At 49.7% G+C, this 18,841-nt stretch overlaps 1 protein-coding gene across 1 annotated transcript in view; it reads right to left on the reverse strand.

The window, feature by feature from the left end:
- Positions 1-18,841, reverse strand: part of LOC138580133 (transmembrane protein 139-like) — a 366,231-nt gene that overhangs the window by 305,683 nt on the left and 41,707 nt on the right. The gene's annotated exons all lie outside the window — the stretch shown is intronic.

An 18,841-nucleotide genomic window follows, 5' to 3' on the forward strand; every position in this document is an offset into this window, starting at 1 on the left:
ATAAAAGGAGCCCCTGAAGACACATGCATCAAAACGGCTGCAGACGCCCAAAGAGGAATGACTAACATGCATCAGGCCGGCTGCAGACTCCCAGAGAGGAACGACTGACGTGCATCAGACCGGCTGCAGAAACCCAAAGAGGAACGCTTGTGCATCAGAACGGCTGCAGACCCCCAAAGAGGAATGACTGACGGGCATCAGAACGGCTGCAGACCCCCAAAGAGGAATGACTGACGTGCATCAGAACGGCTGCAGACTCCCAAAGTGGAACTGACGTGCATCAGAACGGCTGCAGACCCCCAAAGAGGAATGACTGACGGGCATCAGAACGGCTGCAGACCCCCAAAGAGGAACGTCCATGCATCAGAACGGCTGCAGACTCTCAAAGAGGAACAACTGACATGCATCAGAACAGCTGCAGACTCCCAAAGAGGAGCAACTGACATGAATCAGACCGGCTGCAGACTCCCAGAGAGGAACGACTGACGTGCATCAGAACGGCTGCAGACTCCCAAAGTGGAACAACTGACGTGCATCAGAACGGCTGCAGACTCCCAAAGAGGAACGACTGACATGAATCAGACCGGCTGCAGACTCCCGGAGAGGAACGACTGACGTGCATCAGAATGGCTGCAGACTCCCAAAGTGGAACAACTGACGTGCATCAGAACGGCTGCAGACTCCCAAAGAGGAACGACTGACAGGAATCAGACCGGCTGCAGACTCCCGGAGAGGAACGACTGACGTGCATCAGAATGGCTGCAGACTCCCAAAGAGGAACGTCCGTGCATCAGAATGGCTGCAGACCCCCAAAGAGGAATGACTGACGGGCATCAGAAAGCCTGCAGACCCCCAAAGAGGAATGACTGACGTGCATCAGAACAGCTGCAGACTCCCAAAGAGGAACAACTGACGTGCATCAGAACGGCTGCAGACTCCCAAAGAGGAACAACTGACATGCATCAGAACAGCTGCAGACTCCCAAAGAGGAGCAACTGACATGAATCAGACCGGCTGCAGACTCCCAGAGAGGAACGACTGACGTGCATCAGAACGGCTGCAGAAACCCAAAGAGGAATGACTGACGGGCATCAGAACGGCTGCAGACCCCCAAAGAGGAATGACTGACGTGCATCAGGACGGCTGCAGACTCCCAGAGAGGAACGACTGACGGGCATCAGAACGGCTGCAGACCCCCAAAGAGGAATGACTGACGTGCATCAGAACGGCTGCAGACTCCCAAAGTGGAACTGACGTGCATCAGAACGGCTGCAGACCCCCAAAGAGGAATGACTGACGGGCATCAGAACGGCTGCAGACCCCCAAAGAGGAATGACTGACGTGCATCAGAACGGCTGCAGACTCCCAAAGAGGAACAACTGACGTGCATCAGAACGGCTGCAGACTCCCAAAGAGGAACAACTGACATGCATCAGAACAGCTGCAGACTCCCAAAGAGGAGCAACTGACATGAATCAGACCGGCTGCAGACTCCCAGAGAGGAATGACTGACGTGCATCAGAACGGCTGCAGAAACCCAAAGAGGAATGACTGACGGGCATCAGAACGGCTGCAGACCCCCAACGAGGAATGACTGACGTGCATCAGGACGGCTGCAGACTCCCAAAGTGGAACAACTGACGTGCATCAGAACGGCTGCAGACTCCCAAAGAGGAACGACTGACATGAATCAGACCGGCTGCAGACTCCCGGAGAGGAACGACTGACGTGCATCAGAATGGCTGCAGACTCCCAAAGAGGAACGTCCGTGCATCAGAATGGCTGCAGACCCCCAAAGAGGAATGACTGACGGGCATCAGAATGGCTGCAGACCCCCAAAGAGGAATGACTGACGTGCATCAGAACAGCTGCAGACTCCCAAAGAGGAACAACTGACGTGCATCAGAACGGCTGCAGACTCCCAAAGAGGAACGACTGAAATGAATCAGACCGGCTGCAGACTCCCGGAGAGGAATGACTGACGTGCATCAGAACGGCTGCAGACTCCCAAAGAGGAAAGACTGAGTCCATCTCTCTTTTAGGCCTGCAGGCCAACCCCGTGTGAGCACGGGCCTGCAGGCCATGTTGCCATGGGGCCCTCAGCCAGCAAGGTGGCAAGGATCTGCATGTGCTGGGTAGGGACTGCCCTGACCCCCATCTAAGACTGGGGGCCTCATTAGAACCTTTGCGGAATGGGTTAACGGGCTCCACCAATGGAGGCGGCCCCATTAAACCCATTCCGCAAGATTATGAGGTCCCCTCGCGGGACCCAGTAAGGACGTCCGGTAAAACCAGGCGTCATTACCGGGTCTCACGAGGGGACCAGGGAGCAAACAACAGGCCGGTCGTAATCGGCCCGTTGTTAGCTCCCACTCCCATTCCCATTGAGCCCTATTGGGGCTCAAATGGGAATGGGAAAGGTCCGGGCCCGGGTTCCCGGAGGGAAGAATTACCGGGCCCTCCGAACTCGGAATGGCCCGGTAATTCCCCATTCAGGGAATTTGGACCCGGTTTGGAGGCAGCCATGGTGCCAATAGCGCCATGGCTACCGCCAAACCCATAATGAGGCCCTGGGTTGTTCCCCGGCAACCCCCTGAGGCACTGGACCTCCAAGGGTCTGATATCCCATACCACCCACAGGGGCCGGCGTGATGCCAATAGCGAGCCCCCACAACAATGGCAATGAGGTAGGAACCCTGTAATCCGCCCATCCCATGTTCTCCCGTTTTTCCCCAAGAAAATAAAAAGGAAAATGTTTTTGTTGGAAACAGTGAGGTGGGGCCCGGCTGCTGCTGTGGTGTTCCCTGGAACGAAAGGAGAAGAAGGCGACATCCATCGCCGCAAGAAGTGGGCCATCCACCGTTGGGGGAATGCAGCATCTAACAGTGTGCTGCAGAAAGGAGGGAGTCCCGTTTTTATCCAGTCTTTTCACCAAAAAATGTTTCATCTAAACGTTTTCCATCGAATATTTTCTACCAAACATTTTTTAATCGTACGCATTTTTGTGTGGGGTAAAGGGTTAATTTTTCTGTGTGAAATGTTTGGGGTGGGTTTTTAAGGGTCCTAAACGGGGGGAGGGGACCCTGCCGGGGACCCCCCCCGCAAAATTCCCAAAAATGCATTTGATTAACATGTTTTCATTCGAAAATATTAGATGGAAAATGTTTAGATGAAACATTTTCGATGAAAAGATATGGAACCAGTCCTGCTGTGCAACCAGCATCCTAGGCGGGGTGAAGAGCAGAGACGTTTTTATGGGAGGGGAAAAGGGGCACTTGCCCAGGGCGCCCACCTTGGAGGAGGCCCACACAAGGCTGCCTGATCTGAAGTAAGATTCCATTGTTCACCAAACTTAAATAGCACATGCCAGGAGATTTTATGGCATGCTGCTGAGGCGCTAAACCTATTGCCTGTCTGTTTTGACAAGTACATTCTGCTTTGATCAATTAATCATGTAATGCTTTCTGTGTTCACTGTGGAATACATAGTTTGTGTGTTCCGTATGGCACAATTTCTGTAGCATTCTTTCCTTCCTGTGGGAATTATGTTGATCATGTGCAATAGCCAAAGTTGAAATCCATATTGATAAATTGAGTGCCACAATGGTTCCGAAGTTAGCTCAGTGTGTTAAGCAGTCATTGCAGCGATATGTGTTCATATAAAAGATTAGAAGAGCACACTCCAGAAAGGCTGGCTGAACCTTTCCTATGTCTGAAGTTTATTTGTACTTATATGTACTGCATATGTACTTGGTTTTGCAACATAAAAGGTGCAATTATCAGCAGTGTTCCTGCACCAGATAGGGGTTGCTATAAAAACGAACATGTCATTTGTATGGTGAAGGTCTAGAAATTGATTTGTTCAGATGGGGTGTTCTAAAACCTAGGCAATCCCCTCCAAAGATGAGCATAAAATAGTATCCAAATTCAAGACTGTGGAACCAAAGTGTTCATGCTTGTATCCTGGCTTTGCCAGCAGACGATACAGTGATCCTGCCAAATCATATATCTCTTGCATTACTGTGCTGTCTTCTGTGAGGTTTGCATGCTGGTGGTATCGTTTAGCTCATTACTTGAGATTTCTACTTATGGAGGCCATTTGAGTGGAAGGGGTGGTAGACAGGAAAGAGCGGACCAGATGTTGTAGGCCTTAGGAAAGCATATTTTAAAATCTGCTCTTCTGACACAAAAAAACATTTTTTGTTGTTTAAAAGTCAAAGGTTTTTCTGCACGTTTATGAATGACAATTTCACAAGCCATTGTTTTGGAAGTATTTAAATCTTAAAAGTACAAAAGATATAATCTGTTAAATCACTTTGATTGGTATGCTTGTACTTACATACTCCCCTTGATGATGGGAAGAATGAAGATAGAATAATTTCGATTTTGTTTAACACCCTTCTGCAATATTTTGGTTTTAAACATTATCAGGTTTGGAAATGTGATTGCATAGTTGGCACAAATCCCAGCTTCACCCCTTAAGCAATGTGTGATCCTGGACATCTCATTTAATCTTTTATTGACTAACCTCTCAGTATTGCTAGTCCCTAAACCTTTCAAAATTGTCAGCCCTTCCTTGTGATTTCCTTCCCAGGGTATGATTGTCATAAAAGCCTCACTTGTGGTTTCACTGGCTATAGGGTTGCTTCCACTATAATAGTGAGCATTTATATACTCCAAACCACAGGCACTTGTTCCCTTGATCTATAATGGCAACACTATTTGAAAGCCATGTCCCACTTCTAATCTCAGTCTGTCTGGATAGAGACACCTTCCTGGTAACTTCTAATCTGCATCCCCTATCCATGCTATGGTATATGTAGCTTTCTCCTTCCTTCCAATTGGTCTACTGTATCCATGCTTGAGCACATTTGCATTCTGTGAGGCAGCTAATGTGAGTTCTCTGCCTATTCTGGGTTACATGTATCTTTTTACACACAGTCCTGCATTAATATTACAGGCTGCACACCTTCCCGGATGCTATTGATAAAAAGTATCCTTTTTCTATACTAGAAGAGAAGAAGAGAAGTAACCTCTTCGTAGGTGCTAATGTTGGCCTTCAAATGCTACTTGTTTATCATTCTGATTAGAGCAAGAATGAAGAGGGTAAGGGGACCTAAAGGGAGTAAACATGCTTATTTTGAATGCTGCGAGGCAGCATATCAACCTATGGGTTATGATCACGGTGGGGGAGGGGAGGTGCCACCAGATATTCTTGATCACTTAATTCCTTTGGTTTGGTGGAGGGGGCCCCAACGATGTCCATGCCCAGTGCCCCAAAAATGCTTAAGATGGCCCTGGTGAAGAGAGAAGGACCCTTGCGTTGAGCCCGTCCCCTGCTGTCCTTCATTTGTTTGGGGAAAAAAGGGATGAGGAGGAAGGAGAGAGGAAATGTCATCCATCGCCGTAGAAGAGTAAGAGGACCCGCTGCCTGCCTGAAGGAGAGGAGCAGGAAGGAGGTGAGTGACCACCCCAACCAAAAAGCTCCGACTCGAAGGCGATAGGGGAAAAAGAAAAGAAATGACGAGGCGTGTGTGGCCTGGCCCCATCAATTCGAACCATAGGCAGTGGCATCAGAATGCCAAGCCCCCACCGAGATCCAGGCCTAGGTTGTGGTATCGATGAAGCATCCCATGAACGTGCTGAAAATAAAGCTCCTTGTCTGAGCAAAGGTGGGAAGAACAGTGAAGGACCCCCTGCGCCGCCAGAGAGGAGGAAGAATGGAAGGTCTTCGGCTGCCTCAGCCGCATGTGAAAGAAGAGGGTGTTGCCGGCAGTCATGGAAAGAAATCCTCTGGCAGAGAGCCGGAGGTGTTTGAGGCCCTCCTCCAGTGCCAGCAACATGGGGATTGCGGTGCTGGCGGACCCCGTGAGTTCCCGGGCCCATAGGCTGAGTAGTGTGGGTTCACTTTGCTTCTCTTACCAGATCCCTACCTAAGCAATAAATCACAGACAACTTATGTGTATGGAAAAGTTGTAGGCCGTAGGCATTTTATTTTCTTACAGAAAATACAACACAACAAAATAATTACACTGCCATATGCTTTTGGGCACCTTGTGTCCAGTCCCGAAGTTGCCCAAGGCTCCTCCTGAGTCCTTGTTATCCCTGGGCCTTCGTTCCTGGGCACATGCCGCCTACGACTTGTCTTGGACCGTGTACCGAAAGAGTACTCGGCATTCCTTCTTTTGCCTGCTCCTTCTTTTCTTGGACCGTGTACCGAAAGAGTACTCGGCGTTCTTACTTCCGCTTGCTCCTTCTTTCTTGGACCGTGTACCGAGAGAGTACTCGGCGTACCTGCTCCTGCCTGCACCCTTCTTCTTCCGTTATTATTGCAGGGTGGGTTGGGTGGCAAAGTTTTTCCTTCCCCTTATCCAGGCACTAAGAGCCTACCCGAGAGAGGTGAGCTCTTACCTGGTTTGTGCCGCCTCTCCTTTTCCAGGCTTACTTATACCCCCCCAGCCTTTTGTTTCTTCTTGGGGGCGGCCGGGTTATCCCCCCTGGCCGCTTGCTGTTACATTTCGCACCTTCCCAGGTGCTGTTTCCTGCCCTTCCTGGGCTTTTGTTCCTTGTGGCACCGTTCGGACCCCCCTCCCTACGCTTTTGCGCCGTTTTCCCCCACCCTGCGCCTAAACTCCCAGACCCTCTATCGTCCCGCATTTCATGCGGCCCGGGGCCTGGGTCATTGGTGGTGTAGTTGCAGCAGCCCCAGGTCAGAGCACTGGATCAACAAATGTAATTGGCCCTCCCAAGAACCACAGAGTTCTGTGCCAGCAGCCCCTCATGCATGATCTCGGGCCCTGGCAGCGGAGAGGATGTAGCGCTCCAAAACAGAACCACATGGCCAAGCAGGCGGTGGCAATGAGAGCGCTCCATGTTAGCTGCAATGAAGTGAATGGGGAGGCTGCCCGTGCTCCTTTGTAAGGCCTGGCCGCCTGGCAGTGAAAAGGTGGGGAGCTCAGTGTGTTCCGGGCCGCACGGCAGTGAAAGGGTTAAGCTCTGGAAGAAAGTACGCCGTGACGGCGATGTACATTTAAAACGTAAAGAGGTTTAGTTCTGACTGCTCGTTGAGGGAACACCTTCCCCCCCAACCTAATTGCTTCCCCCAATTGGTCCCAGGAACGTCCACACCAAATCTGATGTGTTCCTGTCAGCGGAGCTCCAGTGATTTATATGCTCCATTTCGAGCTGTCAGCAGAGGGAAGATGTAAGTGTGCTGCCACAAGAACAGCACTGAGTGTGGCCTGCCGGTTTTCTATCCGGTGCGAGAGGTTATGAAGCAGCACAAGGAGTCCTACACTGCCACGGAAAAGAGTAGGCAGAGAAGGGGAAACAGCTAGAGCCCGATCCACCTAATCCAGGCACCCTGCCACATGCGTGCAAGCACACAATCCCAGGGAAGTGGTGCCTGCCACCATGCCTCCACGATTGTGCACATGACTGAGCCCCAGTAAACCTAGCCACAACTCCTGGCTGCCAACCGACAACTGGATAAGGTCTGGCAACATGCCATGCCATGACACAGAGCTGTGGCGCTGAAATGGAGGAGCCCAACGAGAAAGGAAGGTGGCAATACTGTACTCCATGGCTCCTATAACATCAGTGGCTGGCACAGGGCCACCAAGGGGAACTGAGCTGGCAACTGCCCAAGGCAGATAGAGATGAGGGTTGCAACTCAAGGTTGAGTGCTGGTGCGCCCTCTACTACTGGCAGCGTCCTGCCAACAAAGCCTGCCTGCGGGGGTGGAGGAAGTAACGAACCCCTGACATCTTGCTACTAGTGTTGCCCGACCGGGCCCACCATCCATGGACCAGGCCGACCGACGTGGTCCCGGGTGCGATTCCTGCCAGCACTTAACTGGGACATCACCTGCCCAATTGTCCTGCCTGGAAGAAGGACTGGTTAGAACTGGTTAGGACTGCTGTTCCATCAACAGCAGTGACTCCTGCCTGGGGAGGAAAATGAATGGGCCAGACACCCCGACAGCTGTGGCTGGCCATCCAACGTCAGGTGGTTTGAACACGCTGTCACCAAGACACAGAGTAACGCGCAAGAGAGGGTTTCAGCTCGGTGTGAGTGCTTGTGTGCCCTCCAGTGTCATGACAGCAAAGTAATACAGCAAAGTAATACTCCTGCCCAGAGTGGCGTGACCGTGAAGAGGGGGTGAGTAACACGCTGTCAGCCCCTGCCCTGTCAACATCATAGGCTGTGTAGTGTGGGCTTCCCCTTGCTCTTGGTTCCTACCTCCTATACTATGGATTGAATTACATACAGTTTTGTTGTGGACAAATTATTGGCCGTAGGCATTTATTTTCTACAGAAAATACACAACCAAAATTATATAACAATATATAATAATATGTGTGCTTTTGGGAACACCGTGTCCAGGGTTGGAGATGCCAACCTTCTCCTTGGCAAGTCTCTGTTACCATTGGGCATCTGTTCCTGGACACATGCTGCCACACCTGAGTGGGCGTTGCCTCGGCCGCTCAGGTTCCCCCCAAAAGTACCCCTATCTACATCCCCGCTCCTCTAATGCCCTGAAAATATTGTCTGACAAAACCCCTATGCCTTTGTTGGACAGGTGCACCCCGACTTGATGGTACATCTCAGGGTTATTTTGGGAAAGACCGTGCCTTATAAAAATGGACTGGGTACCGTTGGTGCTCCTTGCGGGCTGGGAACGGATCCATAGCCCTCCATATGTTGTCTGTAAACCCCCTATCCCCTTACTGTACAGGAAAGCGCTGCAGCCTAGCGGGTAGAGGCCTCCTACTATCTGCCTGCCTACCCCGGCTAAAAATCGTGCTGCCGCCTGGCTCTTCCCTTTCCCTTCTGTAACTGCCCCCCTCCAAGAATTCTCCCGTTTCCCCCAGCACATTATGCAATCGTGCTCTTTCCTATTCTTTTCAGTCAGCCTCAGGGCTAACCGTTTCCTTTTCCTCCATTGCCATTATTGGGACTCATGCCTTTACCTGGTGTGGGCGTTTTTACTTCTCTGGCGACTGACAGTACTGCTGCCTCACTGTTGTACAGTTCAACCTTCCAAGTACATAATGCCACCCATAACGGAATTGGTTCCAGCAGCGTAATATTCTTTGCCCATGCTATCACCTGCCATGCACGTGGCCATTTCTCCGCGCACCACTCTGCGCCTAACATTGCTCCCAAACCAACTGCGCCTGGTGTGTCCTGTGCTTTTTCTGACCTTTACAGTCAGCCTCATGGGTAACCTTTCATTCTCTTCCAGTGCCATTTGTGAAACCCATGCCTTCCCTGGTGTGGGCGTCCTTTGTTGTACAGTTGCCTAACACTGCCCCAGAGCCATACTTCCCCCCCTGGTCGATAGGCGAGTGCCAGATAACCGTTCCATTGCAAACGTCCATGTCCTTGATTCCCCTCCTGAGACCTTTTCTAATCAACATGGCCGCCTCTTGGTCTAGACTCTTTTCAGGCTTCCCCGGTGAGACCCCCTTCTTGGCCCATCCCCTAGGTACGCTTCCTTTCCCTGTTTCTATCGCCGGCTGTTGCTGCTCTTGTGCATTTTGCGCTGCTGTGGTCCCCGTTACATTTTTCGCACTTGTGGTTGAATTTGCAATTTTTTCCCCAGCTGCATGCGACCCCGCTTTCAAATTTCCAGCACTGGGTGGGAGGGGCATGTGTTGTCCAGATATCTCCCCCCCCCATCCCCTTAGGCCGTTAGTGGCATGCTACTCTGCCACCCTCTCTGTGTCTCATGTTGACTGCCCCGAAAATTCTGTTCCCCTGTCCTCCTGTAGTTGTTGTCGTAGCCCCTGCTGTTGCCCCTGTCTTCGCTTCTATCATTATTCTGCCAGTATGGTTTTCTCTGTTGCCCTCCTGAACTGTGGTCCCTGTGCTCCCATTTCTCTTTTAATACATTCAAAATGTACACATTATAATTCTCCTCACCCCACTCTATATCGGGGTAACAGTCCATTTCCTTCCTAAACTCATGGTCGTATTCCTTCCATGCATCCCCCCCAACTGCTTTGTACACTTTCAAAAACCCTCTGTTGATATGCCCCCAATGCCACACCATTCTCTGGGTATTTTTGTAATATCATGGTTGGCATTATTTGGAAAGCCGATACCCAATTCTAAAAAACTCTTCTCCACCATTCTAACCTCCCCTCTTGCCAGTTCATCCCCTGCCACTGTATTCCGGGCTACTAGATCCCCTATTCTGAATGCCCCATAGTATGCTAGCGCAAAAGCTGCCCTAAAGTTTGCTGTTTCATACTCGCTGCAGCATGTGTCCTGTAGCGTCTTCAGCAGCACCACCAATTCAGAGGTCTCCTGCTATCCGGCTTTTTCCCTTCCAACCTTGCCCACCCCTTCATCACATACTTTATTAAAGGGCTGTCTGTTGGGTCGGTTACCCCGGCTATTTTTGCGGTGTATGCAACAGCAACCAAATGTGCCGTCGCCCAGATTTTCCTTTTCACTTTTTTAAAAGCCCCTTCAAAAATGAACACATCTTTGTTTCTGTAACCTTCCCCACGTCCTTTACTCCTGTTCCCACCAATACATTCTGCAAATGCTTTCCTTATTGCTGACCTGTTTTGTAAGATAGGGCATTCCTGGTGAGGTTTTCTATGACTCGTTCCGGTTCCTGTGGTCTTTCCTGGTTTTTCCAGTTAACCTCATGGCTAACCTTTCCTTCTCCTCCAGTGCCTTCATTGGGATCCATGCCTTTCTTGGTGTGGGTGGGTTTTTTAAAAATTTGTTTTTTTTTTTTCTGGCGTCCGGCCTCATCTCCGTGAACCTGCCCCACTGAAAAAGAGACAAGGCCACAGCCACCACATTTGCTTCTTGGTGTAGGCCCTGTAGTTGGCAAAGGTGTGTTGGGTGGAGCCCCCTGTGGACTGGGGACCGGTGGTGCCCCCTGTGGGCTGGGTACCGTGTCCCCCGGTGACCTTGTGGTAATGGCCCAAAAACCACTGGATGATATGCACGTCCCGCTAACTGCTTGTTCCCTTTTTATACCTCTTTCGCTCCCCATTCCTTTACCTGTCCTCTTGGATGGGTACATGTGCCGCTGAATGTATTAACGTCTTCCGCAGCCTTTAGTGCCCCGGTGCATCCACTCATAAACTTTCATCGCCCATCCCGAGAAAGGGTTACTCGACATGCCCATGTATGGTATTACCCACCCAAACCAGTTGACTTGGATCGCCTCAAGTTCGACTGTAAACACGTTAGGCGATATGGCGGTAAGTAAACCTCGTGTGCATAAAGCGGCTCCCCAGGCTGTGTCCACATATTGTTTACTGCGGATGCAGTATGCGGTGGGTATTCACAGTGGGGCTGTGCGTATGTGTGCTGATCTGGTTACACACAATACTGAGGCAGTTCATAAGGGGCAAACGAGGCCACAAATCCTCCTAAAAGATGAGCTGCCCTATAATCTAAAACAACTGCTAGCACAGAGAATAACCCTCGAGGCACATCCTCTGCACACCACTGCCTCTCTGTGGGATGACACAGCGGCACAGCACTGGACACTGCCTCTGGGGTGACTATACGGTGCCCGTTAATAAGAAGACCTTTCCTCAGGGAGTTATTATATCAAGTGCATGTGTCAATTATTATTGCGCAATGTTCATCGGAATCATGACCCTCTCTTCTATCTACTGCTCTTTGACATGCAGTTTCTATGCACTCCCTCCACTCTTGCAGGTTGCTGTGCACTGTATCAGCTAGCTGTACCCAGCCTAGCACGTGCAGAGGAGGAATTGGGCTGTATTTTCTCCGGTTTGGAATCTGTGAACAATGTGCCTCTGGTCACACAACATGGTCATTTATTACCAGCGTTAGCATTCAGGGTCAATTGTGCGTTTTAGATATCAACGGCCCAACGCTGCCCCATCACCGTGCGTGTTCTCTATTGGCTGCTTCACCTCCCTTCATGCTGCGTGCCTGATTGGTGTGTGTTGCCCCCAATTGCATTCTGGTCTTTGTAGTGCCCGAGGGTGCAGAATGCACGGAGCCAGGCTCTTTAATTATCTAGTAGTTCTATTGTTGCCGGCTTTCCAATTCAACAACCTCCTGCAGTCTGCATTCGTGGTAGGCGTTCCTTCTATCCTGGCAGCTCCTTTCTGTTCATGTGGTTAACTGCCCTTCACACCCGTCCAAACTGCTGGACACGTGTTCACAGGTTTTGCACCATGTTACCTGAACGCTAGCTACCAAGTTCTAAATGCGGGCAATTCCCCACGAGTCCATATTTTCTGTGCCCTACCGACGCATAATTTGTTTCTCCAGGGTGCACCATGCACTGTTCTATTTTGACGCATAAGCCGCCGAGTTGTCTGAGCAATGAATCGTGCCCCGAACCTGTGTACAGGGCGTGCCTTTTAATTAACATCTGAAAGCCAGGAGAAGCTCCACCTAGATCAGGATACATCCACATTTCACGCAGGACTGGGACAATCAAAGGCTTTAAAGATGGTAAATCCGGAGCCCACCAATGCTAAACAGACCGCTGACCTTCCGTTCCGTGTAAGCGGGACTCCCTTTCCCCCTATGGCGGTTTTCCCGGAAGATAATATTTTTGTAATAATGCCTATGTGCACGTACAGTGTAGACCTTACAATCAGTCGCAAGCCCAGAACCGACGAGGCTAATAGCAATCCTTCCCCGCTGATACTATTTTGACCACATAATTCCAATTAACCCCACCTGATGAGCGCTCCATATTGGCGGTAATTAAATCACTAAAATGCTTGCATACAGTTCGACATTTCCCCTTACACGAGGCTACTGCGGCCCCAGCGCTGGGTCCCGCTTTCATATCTAGTATTACCCTGCTCCTTGCCTGCCTGGCTGCAACCATATTGCTGCTACGCTGGAACCCCGAAAAAACGGAACCCTTCCACTTCTGGTTGTAGCACATCTTCTTGCTCGGGAACAGTCACCCAGGAAAGCACACGAACGAAGAAAAATGAAATTACTCCTTTCTGCTGCGTTGAGCGACATCCATCCAGGTTAGGCTACCTTCCCCAGCAGCTAACGCAAGTTTGGCTGCTGAGGGATCGCACAGGACACAGAAAGAAAACGATTCTCTTTCCCTTTCCAGGCCCTAGAAGCTTACCCGAGCGAGGTGAGCTTCCTACCTGGTTTGTGACTTTCCCCTCACTGCTGGGCCCTACGTATACTCCTTATACTTTTGTTATTCCCGTGGGGGGGCGGCCCTCCCCCGGCCGCCTTGCTGGTTCCACTCAAACCTTTCCTGGAGTTGTTGCCTGCTGTCCTGGCAACGCTGGGGCGGGGGCGCCACCTGGCTGCCCCTCCCCTTGTGATTTCGCGCCCTCTCGCCCCCACCCGCGCCTAACCCCCCAGGCCCGCCATTGCGCCGTACTTTGAACGACCCGGGGCCTGGGGCATGTGGCACAGCCTAGACGCCCTGCTACCAGCGTCTCGCAGGCTGCTCTAACATGAAGGGACTGAGCCGATGTGGCCCTTGGTAGCCCGAGTGGTGGCTTTGCCCGTTTTTGAACTATACCATTAACAGACCTGGACCTGTGGTAATGACTCTTCTGAATGGACACTGAAGCAAAGTAAACTGGTCTCCTGCAATCTTGCAAATGCTCAGAGAAGACCCAGTAAACATGTGTTTAGATGCTGTGAGCCTGGAAGTAAATTATCTGCTTAAAGTGGTCCCAGTTAAATGGATGTGAGGCTGTGCTGCCGTAGTTTGTGGGTGTTAAGATGGATTTCTGAACTCTGACCTGGTGGGCAGAGGCTCAGAAAGCCAGCCTAGTTTCTTGGAACAGGGAAACATTCTGGACAAGCCAGACCAATCAAGGTAGCGTTGGCGCAAGTCAAGACTAGGTCTCAAGAGGGGTGAGGGTGATCGAAACCCCACAATGAGCACACACAGTAAACTACATCACAAATTACTCCCAGTCAGGTGTATATATTAAAAATACATGTACATTTATTAAAGGCCTTTTAAATCAAACACACAGTAAATATTCAGCAGTATTAACAAAATCAACACAACACTAACTATGAAACATATATACATTAACCAGTGGCTTAAAGGGATATTACACAGTACAATTCCACAACTTGCAAAGAAAGGGGTGTCACAGTGCAAATATCTTTTAGGCAGTCCTTCACAATTCTGACCCTAGCTAAGAGGCAGTCCAGTCCCTAAGAGGAGTGGAGCCTTGAGCTCAAAAGTACATGCAGTGCTGGTGCACATGGTCGTGCAGTTAAGCTCAAAACGGGGTCTCTTCAAGGGGCTGTAGCGACACAGAAAGGTGGGTGAGGCAGTGAAGAATAAGTTCCCGCTATTCGAGGAGGAGTCCCGAGGAGAGTCTCAGTCTACCCCAGTCCACCCCGGGAACCAGGGCCAAAGGCCATTGAAACTGTTATGATGGCCCCACACACGAGGCAAAAACAAAAGACTCAACTTGAACTTGAGCGTCAAGGTACGTCGCATAATTCCTCTGTCAATGCCAGCACTGATACGAAATTGAACAGAAGTGCCGTGGTTTATATCGAGCCAAGTGCGTGTGAAAACGATAGAGAAATTGTGAGTGTGGTCATGGGAGCGGGAGACTCTATATCGCCTCATGTCATTCAAAATCAATCCCACTGCGAAGTGCCTAATACATCACACATTTTGACTTCATTAAACGAGAACATGAATGAGGCGCTAAACAATCCAATTAAGACGCCACCCTCCTGCGTATTAGCATCACAGACGCAAGCGATGGATTTGTTCCCGTCAGCTGACATGCTGGAAAATGCAGCAGATTGTGATACAAATGGGGGAAGTCTACCCCAACAGCCAGGAATTATCAGGGCCTCTTTTACTGAAGTATCAGTCATCAACACTACTCAAGTCATAGAAGTTAATACCTCTTCGTTTCAATCACCGTTTGACGTGACCGACACGGAACTCATGCAATTACATATCTCCTCTGATGATGTTAACAGCGCTAGATTTGTCTTCGTTCCTCTTATCATTTCATCCGCGACCAACATGGAGCCGCCGATTCAACCGGAGGAATGTAATGTTGATGTTGAAACTGCGCTTTCACCAAACAAAGGCCCCTCATTTTCAACATTAATTCATTCTACATTTGACACACGTGAGTCCTGCGTGGAAAAACACAGCATCTCTGCGATTGAAGTAACAAATCTCGTGTCCTTGGCTGCTGGTGACACCAGGGATTCTATAACAAACAATTCTACCAAACATGCACTGACTGAAGCCGGCATTAGCTCTGCTGTAGCAAAGCATTTAGGCTGCCAGAGCCAGCATCATAAGCTGGCAGCTGTACGTCAGATCGGTACAATCGATCTTTCACAATCACATCAAGCCGCGACTTCTGCGCAGTGGCCTAAAAGGCCCTTATATGAGCCGGTGGCGCATAGTTTGCCCAAAATTGATCTTGTCGGGAGAGAAGCTCGACTAACTGAACGCCTGACTGCTGACTTTCACTCAATCAAAGAGAAACTGATTAATAGCTTCTCTAATGCATCTGGGGACAAGTTCTCTTCGCCTTGTACTCCTGCAACAAAGGAAGGCAATAGTCAAATGTCACAAACCCAATCGAAAACGGTCACTCTGCAGAGCTTATCCCAATGCTTCTACCAAGGTGACATTGTTAGGAACAAACAGACGACCTCTGCGGATAAGTCACCTCATCCAAGAGTGGCCCAAAATTCTACATCAACGGGAAAAAACTTGGCGAACCATACTGACCATGATTTAAATGAAAAAACATGTCGGTCTTCTGCGGCTTCAAATAAGTATAATGATTCGCACCAAACACTTTCCCCAGAGCAAAATAAAGATCCAAATACAAAAGCCAATCTGTCGGTTGCTGCAGGGATTCAAATCCACAACAATGTGCTGGCAGCAACATCCCTAGCACTCATCCCTTTTGTAAAATTATATGACTCTTTACATGATGCACTTAAAGATCAAAGCACACTATTAAACACTCTCATAACAAAAGTGGAGAATATGGAGCAAACAAATGCTGCCATAGTAAAAAGAATGGAGAGAGAAGCTGAAATCACATCTCAATGGCAATATCGCCAAGGTGATTTAGCTGCAAGACAACATGAAGACAACTCTTCCCTCATGAATGCTATACTTGAAAGCATGAAATGGCTGAGGCATAATGATCAAAAGTCCTCGCAACATCTTTGGTTACTGCCGGCTCACACGTTAATGGAAATATGCAGCCTTTTCAACTTCCAGCTGATCAACTTCACAATCAGACGAAAGAGCTTCCACAGCTAAATGCTAAGGCGATGAAACCAACTAACTCTACACATACTGATCATCCAAGTAGAAACATTGTCAATCCTGGAGCAAATGAGCTGTCCCTGATCTCAAGTGATCCAATTGAGGCTAGGAATCTGCAAACACTGCCTGTGGCATCTAATGCTCCTCTTCCACCCGAACAGACAATCAAGGACACCGCTCAAAACAAAGGTGGGCCCGGTAATAAGCAATTGACTTTTGGAATTTTCTCTGGCACAGCAAAAACTCTAACTGCATCCAAAACAGTTAAGGCACTGTCTCAGCCCAAATCAGGGAGTTCAACATCAAGTAAGAATGGTAAAAAAGTTAAAGAAAAGAAATTGGGCACTGTCAAGAAATTTGTTAGAAATCTATCTACACCACAAAAATTGGGACGCTTTGATCGCAAATAGGAGAAAAAAAACAACTCCAAAGGGAGCTGTAAACGAAGATGCACATGAAGTTCACAACAGTAGAAACATTCTGACTGTTTCTCGAAAACTAAATCCAAACAAGCGGGCACGCTTGGAATCAGAAGAGCAAACAAGTAAAACACAGGCCACTTCAATGGAACTATGTGAATATTCAACTTATTCCATTGACTCAGAAGACTCAAAGAGCATGGAAGATTCACTAGGAATCCAACGGAAAATGGTGAATATACATGGCTCAAATTTGAGCAGAGGACTGGGCAATACGTCCAAGCCAACTAAAGTTTTGTTTTCTAATAAGAAAAATGTTGGTGCCCTGGAAGTTGGACACAGCACTGAAGCCATCTTACCAACTAAGGCTGCTGCTTCTATTTCTCAAGCTTTAAGTATAAAGCCATCCAAAAAATCTTCAATAAACCTAAATCCAAAAATGACATATGCTCAATTGAAAAATTAAAAGGCGCTAAAACCAAGATCTTCTCAAAGGCGCCCAGAAGATCAAAATCGCTCGGCTTGGAGGATCCGAGTAGAAAACCTGTTTCCCGAGGATAATGAAGTGAATCTGAATAGAAGAACTGTGATGAGGTTACTTCACAGTATACCTTCACTTCGTACAATTACCTCAGATGATATAGTAATTGTTGAATACATATCGGAGGATTCAGCTGATAAGGTGTTTCTACATATAAGATCAATAGCTGTGGAAAAACACTGTTAGCCGCCAAAGAGGAGATCTTAACATATGGCTTTGATATTCAGCTTGAGAAAGGACACCACAAACTACAAGATGGTACTTCTGTACAGGACAAAGAAGAAATTTCACCCTCTGAATCGCGTTGTCAGTTCTTGAGACAACAATTCAATATAAAATCGCCAAGGTCATTGTGGAGTCATGCCTCGGGTGGTGCCGCGGCGTGCACTCAACCCGCACGAGCCCGGAGACGCTGGACACCCTGGCGGCATGCCCGCCCTTCCCGGTGTATCAAGGAAGGGGGAAGCCGCCGCGTACAGCCGCGTTGCTGACGGCCGCGGTGGCGCTGCCGAAAGAGCCGCTATAGACAGCCGCGGTGAAGCCGTGAGAGAAGCCGCTGCGGACAGCCGCGGCGGGCCAGCGGAACACTCACCTGGGTTCCACTCCGGTCCGGGGAACGGGGAGCCATGCTCGCGGTGGTGCCGGGACGCAGGAGAGCAGCGACCGGATCGCCGCCTCCGTGCTCCTTCTGATAGAGCCAGGACTTCATGTGGCTGGAGAAGGACGCCCATCGTCCGGATGCGTCCTTACACCACGCGGCCACGGCTGCATGGCCAACGTGAACCCTCACCACCTCAAGGGGAACGGGAAGGGCGACAGCCCGGGGCGGCAACCTTTAAGGGAGGCGGGACAACGTCCCAGGAACCAATGAGAAGGGGGTTAGCCCAGGCTCCCAGTGATTGGAGGGGGTTTGAAACCTCCTGTTATGATAAAAGGGCGCCAAACCAAACTAATGGGTTGCTCTCATTCCACAGGACACGGAGAAAGGAGAGAGGGGAGAACCAGAGTGGTGGGCCTATCCGGACACCTCAAGATAAGACCAGACCAGGACTAACGTCGTTATATTTTGGAAGGCCAAGACACCGGTGAAGTTAACCGGGAGGACTTGAGAATAATTCCCTTAAACATAACGCTATCCTTCAACCAGTGATTAAAATATTGTTTCAGCATCCACCTGTCTCCGAGCATAATTCCACACTGGCGACGAAGGTGGGATACTGACAGCGCTATGGAGGCATTGATAAAGACCCTGACCGAGGGTCAACAGCAATTGCAACAGATGGTGCAGCTACAGTCACAAGAAGCAGCCGCGGATCGGCAAGCCTTTCAACAGGCCATCCAGCTGCAGGGTACTATACAGACCACTGCGCAGGACAAACAGCATGAGACCATAACCCGTCTCACAGATGCAGTAGCCAATACGAGAAACCAACCACTGGTGCCCTCGGCCCTCCTGCAGAAGTATAGGGACGGGGAGGACCCTGCCTTTTTCTTTACCAGTTTCGAACGCATAGCCAGGAACGCGCAATGGCCTCCAGACCGGTGGGGTCAGTATGTCGCCCCCCTTCTATCTCGGGTGATGCAGGGCGCC

The sequence above is a fragment of the Ambystoma mexicanum genome, chromosome 3p (genome assembly GCF_040938575.1).
Source record: "Ambystoma mexicanum isolate Mex_15411 chromosome 3p, UKY_AmexF1_1, whole genome shotgun sequence".
In the NCBI taxonomy this organism is placed as follows: domain Eukaryota; kingdom Metazoa; phylum Chordata; class Amphibia; order Caudata; family Ambystomatidae; genus Ambystoma; species Ambystoma mexicanum.